Genomic DNA, 9,150 nt, shown 5'->3' on the forward strand with positions numbered 1-9,150 from the left:
CGAGCATCAGTATGGGGAAGAAAGGTGATTTGACTGACTTTGAACATGACATGGTTGTTGGTGCCAGAAGGGCTGGTCTGAGTATTTCAGAAACTGCTGATCTACTGGGATTTTCACGCACAGCCATCTCTAGGGTTTACAGAGAATGGTCCGAAAAAGAAAAAATATCCAGTGAGCGGCAGTTCCGTGGGCGGAAATGCCTTGTTGAGGTCAGAGGAGAATGGCCAGACTGGTTCGAGATGATAGAAAGGCAACAGTGACTCAAATAACCACCCGTTACAACCAAGTAGACATGTGCCGGTTACCGGTTTCACGGTTTACCGTGGTGTGAAAACGTCACGGTTTCAAAACCACTAAAATTTTCCGTCATACCTTAGTACGGTATTCGCTATTTTCCATGTGCCAAAATGCAGCCGAAGTGGCTTGGTGCGGCACCGCTCACCCCTTCCCGTTTGTTGCCGTGAGTGTCACTAAACAGCCAGCAAACCCAAAAACAAATCCTCCAAACACAAGGCGTACTTTTCTTCAATTTATTGAGCTCTCAAATCGTGGTGAAATATACAAAAAATACATTTAAAACGCTGTACAATTGTATTTTTCCACGTGTGATTAGGTTCAACAGGATAGCAGTAGCTCCATTAAAAAGTTCGCCAAAAACAAAACACACATTTTCCTTTCAAATTCAATATACAAACTAACTAAAACTTACAAAGACGAATGTTAGCCTATGCTAAACTGGGAGAGCAGCTTCTTTTATGTCTCACAGCTGCTGAGTGAGAGAAAAGCTTGAATGCAGCGGGGAAAGAAAAAGAATCGCGTCAAAGATCGCTAATTGAGAGAGGAGGTCCCACTCCTCACTTTTTTTTTTTTTTTTTGATGAAACCTTTCCTCAACAATATTTACATTTTAACTAATTTATAAAACTAACTTATACATTTTTAACTAACTTATTAACTTATGAATTCTTTGTTCTTTTTAACACAAATGCATGGCATCATGTAGACTAGAGTTGACACAGTGGCTGAAAATGTCGAAGCTTCACTTGAGCTTCCCCCCTCAAAAAAAAGTCATACAGTATATATTTTTAATTTTATTTAGAAGTGTTTTTACTTTTTATAGCAATTATTTTGTTCTTACTCTAATATTGAGCAACTTGAGCTGTGGCTGTGGGTATAGTCGAGGTTCTATTTATTTTAATTTTATATATTTGTTATTTTTTGTTAATTTATTTATTTTCGCATTATATTCATGTTCCAATTTGCAAATATGTTTTGAAAAAATCCTGTTCAATGGATTTTTTTTTTTTTTTAAACCCATACATCTCTAAATTTTGGAGCTATACTTGCAATACCGTGATACTGTGAAACCGCGGTATTTTTGCTCACGGTTATCGTACCGTGAAAATCTCATACCGGCACATGCCTACAACCAAGGTAGGCAGAAGACCATTTCTGAACGCACAGTACGTCGAACTTTGAGGCAGATGGGCTACAGCAGCAGAAGACCACGCCGGGCGCCACTCCTTTCAGCTAAGAACAGGAAACTGAGGCTACAATTTGCACAAGCTCATCGATAGAAGATTGGAGAAACGTTGCCTCGTCGGATGAGTCTCGATTTCTGCCGCGACGTTCGGATGGTAGGGTCAGAATTTGGCGTCAACAACATGAAAGCATGGATCCTTTCTGCCTTGTATCAACAGTTCAGGCTGGTGGTGGTGGTGTAATGGTGTGGGGAATATTTTCTTGGCACTCTTTAGGCCCCTTGGTACCAATTGAGCATCGTTGGAATGCCACAGCCTACCTGAGTATTGTTGCTGACCATGTCCATCCCTTTATGACCACACTGTAACCAACTTCTGATGGCTACTTTCAGCAGGATAATGCGCCATGTCATAAAGCTGGAATCATCTCAGACTGGTTTCTTGAACATGACAATGAGTTCACACCAGATCTCAATCCAATAGAGCATCTTTGGGATGTGGTGGAACGGGAGATTCACATCATGGATGTGCAGCCGACAAATCTGTGTGATGCCATCATGTCAATATGGACCAAACTCTCTGAGGAATACTTCCAGCACCTTGTTGAATCTATGCCACGAAGAATTGAGGCAGTTCTGAAGGCAAAAGGGGGTCCAACCCGTTACTAGCATGGTGTACCTAATAAAGGGGCCGGTGAGTGTATTTCGCCAATGCCGTTCTCTATAGGTCCAAGCTAATATCCGTTCCCGTAAATTTGGACCATGCTCTGATGAGGTCAAGGTGGCCCTTTTTAAGGCCCATTGTACACCACCTTACACTGCACATCTGTGGTCTAATTATAACAAAGCAAATTTCCAGAGACTACAAGTGGCATATAATGATTCACTGAGAATCTTGTTGAGATGGACCAGTGCTTCAGAAATGTTTGTAGCAGCTCGGGTGAATACCATCCAGTCTGTTTTAAGGGTACCGCCAGGGGTGAAAGTGGCTAGAATTTCTTGCCGGAACTCCCTGACGCAGTCGCCATGGAGCCAGAAATTTCATTATTTATTTATTCCTTATATTGGGAGGGGGGGTTCAAACCTCCTAAAACTACTGAAATGCAAAGAAAACTGTTTTGGCACACTTATTTCTATAACCCATTCAAAAATGGATTTTCATTCAAAATTGTATTTTTTCAATGATGTGTAAAATAAAAGTTGACAAAAAAAGCTATAACCCCAACCTCCATCTCCTAATTTTTATTTTCCCTCATTTCCTCACATACTAAATGCCAAATCTCAATTTTAACTACTTAAGAACATAGGATGTATATTAAAATTGAAGTTAATGTAAACGTTTACTTATTTTTAAATCATAAAGATTTAAGCAACATCCATTCAGAAAAATAAGTACAAATGACTTATATTATGCAGAGTGAAATGGTATATATTTTGAAGATCGGGCAAACATTGACTTTTTTAAATCATAAGGAAAGTAGCCGAACATACAGTACTGTGCAAAAGTTTTAGGCAGGACACCTGCCTAAAACTTTTGCACAGTACTGTATATATATATTTTTTTAATTATTAAATTTATTAGGATCATGGAAGCTTCCACTTGGGGAAAATATATACATACAATATATCCTGTATATACATAATATAATACAAATATACAGTACTGTGCCAAAGTTTTAGGCAGGTGTCATGCCTAAAAGCCTCCTCAACTCTTTCCTTGCTCTTAAAGGTTTGATCCATTTTATGTTGATTGTCCTTTTGTTGTCGCCTCAATTCAACAAGCTTTTTTTTATTTTATTTTATTATTATTATTATTATTTTTTTTTTTTTTTTTTGCTGTTCCAGAAAACATGCTATGGAGGACCAGGAGTGCAAAAATTCAATAAATAAATACACAATTAAATAAATAATTAAAAGTGTCATTAAAATGCTTTTATTTCAATATTTATTTCAATTTTCATTTATTTATTTCAATTTATATTTATTTCAATATTTATTTATTTATTTCAATTTATATTTATTTCAATTTTTATTTATTTATTTCGATTTATATTTATTTCAATTTTTATTTATTTATTTCAATTTATATATTTTTTTTTATTTATATTTATTTATTTCCATCTTTATTCATTTATTTCAGCTTTTATTTATTTATTTTAATTCTTTTTATTTCATCATTTATGTATTTCAACATTTATTTATTTCACTTTTTATTTATTTCATTCTTGCACTCTTGTTCCCCATGTGACCGCATGAAATAATTGTACAAGTGGTACCTCTACATACGAATTTAATTCGTTCCAGGACCTTGTTTGTAAGTCGAAATGGTCGTATGTCGAGCAGGATTTTCCCATAGGAATACATTATAATTCCATTAATTCGTTCCAAAGCCTAAAAACATACACTAAATTCTTAATAAATACTGCTGGCACTGTTACAAATGGCAATTAAACATAGAAAAACAAATAAGTTATAAATAAATAATTCAGAATAATATAAGAAGAAGAAGAATTAATAATTATTCCTGAAAATAATGTAACGAATCGGATTCTAATATGGCGGACACTTTTTACTGTCCCTGAACGCACCGCGAAGGTGACGTCTCCAGTGAGATAGGTCGGTGCGGTAGAGATAATACTTTCGTTTTCCTGAGAGCAGTCAACTGCTTAAGACAATGAGCGTTTTGTGTTGGATAAGTTCTTAAATAAATGATAAAAACGTGACAAAGCTGGCGATTTCCTTGGCAATGTTACCACAATAATAATTGTCACCTTAACTTATAAATAGTGGCGAACGGTGGTCATAAGAGGACCATGGAGCTGTATTGTTGAGCCAGTTCAGGGACGCGCACCCCAAGCTCATATTTTTCTATAACTTGCATCTTCATTTCAAAGGTAAGCATCACTTTTTTTCCTTGTTTCTCCAACTATCCACTTTTTTTGAAAACTGTGTTGATTTCTCACATAAGAAAATCCACCGTGGGTTCGTTTGCAGTGCTGTCATGTCGTCGTATTTCGAGCAACTCGTCGGATGTAGAAACAAATGGCGGCTCAAATTTTACGTCGGATGTCGAAAAGATCGTGTGTCGAAGTGATCGTATGTAGAGGTACCACTGTATCTGTCATTGGCTCATCAAACTCGGTGGGCGGGCGTGAACTAGGCGGGGTTTGAGTTGATCGAGTAATAAGCGATTGCTTCGTCCTATTTCTTCCCAACATGGCGGCGTTATCTGAGATTTTGCATGAGCTCTCTCGGGACATGTTAGATTTCTCAGAACAAATTGAAGCAGGACATTTGGACCCTGAGTACGTGTCCTAAGAAACAGCAATTAATTAACGTTATTGGCATCATCTTGGCTCTGTCAGATCAAGATGTTGATCAAAGAGTTTTCGATAGTTTAGAACTGCGGTCAAGCCAGCCTCCACTTGTAAAAACGAAGTCAAACCAGCCGCCCCTCATTTGGATTATTGTTGTTTGCATTATGTGCATTACGGTAATGCAATGCGCTGGCTTCAGAATGCAATGAGGTGGTTTCGGAGCGCAAGTCCCTTTATTAAATATATGAAAAAACTGGTGACCTATTCGACAACGGGTCCACTTTAGAGAGTCACTGGAGCACCCCTAGCACCCCAAACTAAATCATTAAGATGTGAAAATGATGTCGGAGTTCAGATTAAAACTACTTGGACAACTGCTAGTTATTTCTGTCATTTAGCCTTATTTCAAAACTTGAGTAAAAAAAAAAAAAAAAAATCTGGGAGATATCCAAGGACCGTTCCACTTTTGAGGTATACTAGAGTTTCCCGTAAGCAGACATCAGCCCGCTTAAAGGCACTGGCCCGCGCCATATAGAAGCCACAGACTGGACTCCACCATGGGCTGCTGGTGGAGTTCTCAGAGTTTCCTCGATTAAATTTGCTGCTTCTCTGAGCAGCTCTGGGCACGTTTTGGACATTTGTATGTTTTGCTTGGACAACACGCGAAATGCGTCAAGGCCTACTACCGCTACACTGACCACGCTACTAATCTACGTCGTCTTTGTGATTTTGAGGGAGCAATTATTTTTCAGATTATACGGATTTACACTGCCACCTTATGTATCGGGTGTACATAAAAATTAGCCAATGCCTCAGGCGTCAATCTATTATCTCAGATCGACTAGTTAAGACTTGCTTTGCTGAGCAACCAATCGGACGTTAGAAACTTGGACGAGCAAACGTGACAGATAAAATTATTTCATGGTTGCACCTCCGGAGCAACAAGAGTGCAAGAATGAAATAAAAAGTGAAATAAATAAATGTTGAAATAAATAAATAAATGATTAAATAAATAAATTAAAATAAATAAATAAAAGCTGAAATAAATGAATAAAAATGGAAATAAATAAATATAAATCGAAATATATATAAACTGAAATAAAAATTGAAAAAAAATATAAATCAAAATAAATAAATCAAAAATTGAAATAAATAAATAAATATTGAAATAAAAGCATTTTAATGACATTTTTAATTATTTATTTAATTATGTATTTATTTATTGAATTTTTGCACTCCTGGTCTTCCATAACATGCACAGGGGCCTCCTCCCACGTGAAGTGCAATCGAACTCTAGCGACACCTGCGCTCAACGTTGACGCCCGGGGCCAAACTTTAGAGTCAAGGGTCAAAGGTCGAGCGCGATGCAGCCTCTGTCTTCAAATCGCGAAACGTTGACTGATTTGTATCAATTCTGCCCTACAATTAAATACGCCCTCTCTGATTGGTCATCAGTCCAGACTGTGGGGTGGTACCCCAACCCTGCTCTGATTGGCCAGTACTCCTTCCGGTCTGCAATCTGTGTGTGACCGAACCCACTCCAATTGAACATCCCCTCCTGGCTGTGAGTTTTTTGTAAAACAGTTTATGAATGAGTTTAAAGTGTATTTAAACAATGAGCACTAATTCCGGTTGCTTACTGCACTTTAGGCCCACATAGTCTAGTCAAATAATTTTCTCCATCTTGTTTTGCGCGTTAAAGACTATTTAACAGATGAATGTGAGATTATTCCACTTACTTACTTCAGTAAATATTGCCATTTGTTCTTATTAAGCACATACATCAAAAAGTTGTTCGTTTTTTACCTAAATAAAAAAAAAAATTGCTTTCAAATAATGTTTTGAACCATATTTATTCTGGAATTAAGAATATTTATGACATTTCAAAGCTTTTTAAAGATTGAATATATATGAATTTATTTTAAGGAGGTGTGTTTTTGGCCAATGTAAAAGAATCCTAAATGCCTTTGTTAGGTGAACTTTTCCCCGCAGAATATATAAAATACGTATTCACAGATGAGCTGATTCATTCATATTTTAAGGTCAATTTGTGTGTGTTGTCTTTTCTGTGGTAGTTGCAGGCGGTTGAATACGGCTGTTTGAATGTTAGAATAGAATAGGCTTTGTCATTCAAATAGTACAATGACATTAAAAATAGCAACACCCTATCAGTGCATCACACAATAAATTAATGTCAATACATAAATAAATAATATACACTACTACTACCTAAAAATAAATTTAAACTAAGCAGTGTACGAAGGATGATGTTGAAATAAATAAAATGATAGCTGACTCCTGAACTACGCCAATAGCAAACTGCAATATGCAAGTGTTAATCAGATATACAAGTGTTAAGAAACTAGTATTCCATTAGAAGTAAGTCACTAGGTTTTAAATTTTCATTCACGAGGTCATTCTGCCCAACAGGTAACAAGTTACCTCTGGGTGGTCTTGGCATCTTTCCATTCCGCAGGGTGGTTGAGCATCTGTTCAGAGGCTGCGGGAGGGCGGGACCAAAGTTTGACGTTGTTTCCTTCAAGTGACGTCGTAGTCCGAAGCGCAGCATTATAGATTTCATCATTACTGCGTTTTAGCTGTTGTGTTGTCTTGGCCTATTTTTTCTCCACTTTCAATTAAGGGCATTAGGACTTTTCCCAATCTCTATGCTTTAAATGTATTTGTTATAACACTCAAATTCCAGTTTTTTTCTTGTATTTCAATAAAGGAGCTATAGTACACAGTAAAAGTTAAGCAGCCATTATTGAGTCTTAAATAAGTTTAATGATAAGCAAGTGTTTTGCAGATATTGAAGTGTTGAGAAATAAGGACTAGGTTTTTAATTTTCTGTCTGCACTCATTGGGAAAGTGCACAATATACAGGACTATATGCTATGCCGAACATACTGCATATTTGTGTGTGTAAAAAGTAGCTGAGACATGAAGTACATATCAATGTGTTTTATTTTACAAGGTCATTGACCGCCTCCTTAAAATTTACAAAGTTTTCAAAAGACCTGCCAGAAAGTCCTTTGGACGTGGACGCCTTGACCGTGTAGTTTTTGTTTGTTTGGTTTTTTTTGGAATATTTTTTTTGACCCTGTGCGGATTGGCCACAAAGCGCCCGGGCGCGTAGTATTTTACATTGCCAGTCTTCATCATCACCTTGTGGTGGTGGTGCTTGTTGTTGTGCTGCTGCTACTGCCGCTGCTGCTGATGGTGTATTTGCTACAGCAGGTCATGTTGATAATGCTGCTAATGCTGATGCACAAGCTGACGTGAGGGGCGTAGCTGGTGCAACTTTGCCTTTAGCTCGCTACAGAACAAAAAATAAATATCACGGGTAAGCCCTGAAATGCATTAAAACACTGGCAAAGGAAATTATGTTATTTTTTAATCAACCTACTAACCTCCTCCTCCTTTGTGAGGATGTACAATCGAAATCTCTTAACGTGACATTGATGTCCTACTCCGTCATCAGTAGCCACTGACGCACAAAGCGGAAGGCTTCCTGGGCCATCTTCCATTCTTCTGCGCTTTCGGCCTGGAGATCGTTACGGATGAGCTTGGAGAAGTCATAAAACTGCCACATATCCTCAAATGTGAAGGACCGGAAGCGGCCATGCCCGCAGATGGCCCGGTCGATGTTCTGCTCCAAGTGGCATGACACCGGAGGGAACATATCCACGTAGCGTAGAAGCTGCTCCTTCAGCCTCCACTCCCCAGTTTTGGTGTCGCACCTTCCCTTCTGTCGTCGCCTCTCCTTCACGTGGCCATCGAGGAGACTTTTTAAGAGAGCATGCAGTAGTTGTTTTAAACCGATTTTTTTATTTTGGGTAACAAAGACACACAATCCACTGCCTATTATCAATTTCTTATATATACTCACTACTTGACATAGCCGACATCTTCCTCCGTAAGCCACATGAAGGTCTTGCCTTTGTATTTCCCAAAGGTCACCGTGAGCTGGCCGGGGATCTGCTGGCCTGTTGGAGCTGCGGTGACGGCAAGGCAGTTTTTCCTACCTGTTAGGTGTAAAAAAAAAAATTTTTTTAAAAAACACATCAGACAAGAAGTAATAATATAGTTCAATTCATTTTATAAATGAAGGAGATGTTGTTGTTTTTTTAAAAGGCATCCAGAACAATACCTTGTTTGTACATGTACCTCTCAAGCGCAGTTTAGGCAGCAAAGCGTGGTGGCCGGTCATCGCTTCTGATGTACACTGAGAAACACAAAGGCAAGTATCAACACAAAAGCAGGACATGACACGGAGGAAAAATTCTAGATGATGGTAATAATAAAATTGCGTTTTTGTTGGTTTTGAAGAGGATGCCTCCATTCCTAGCTGGCA

General features: G+C 37.9%; 1 long non-coding RNA gene across 1 annotated transcript; it reads right to left on the reverse strand.

Annotated features, from left to right (window-relative positions):
• Positions 1-7,742: 7,742 nt before the first annotated feature.
• Positions 7,743-8,401, reverse strand: LOC130916520 (uncharacterized). The gene is made up of 2 exons (XR_009063297.1): positions 8,207-8,401; positions 7,743-8,112 (listed from the first exon to the last, which is right to left on the reverse strand). It is a non-coding gene; the product is annotated as an uncharacterized LOC130916520 (long non-coding RNA).
• Between the last annotated feature and the right edge of the window lie 749 nt (positions 8,402-9,150).

Source organism: Corythoichthys intestinalis, chromosome 5 (assembly GCF_030265065.1).
Source record: "Corythoichthys intestinalis isolate RoL2023-P3 chromosome 5, ASM3026506v1, whole genome shotgun sequence".
Taxonomy (NCBI): Eukaryota; Metazoa; Chordata; class Actinopteri; order Syngnathiformes; family Syngnathidae; genus Corythoichthys; species Corythoichthys intestinalis.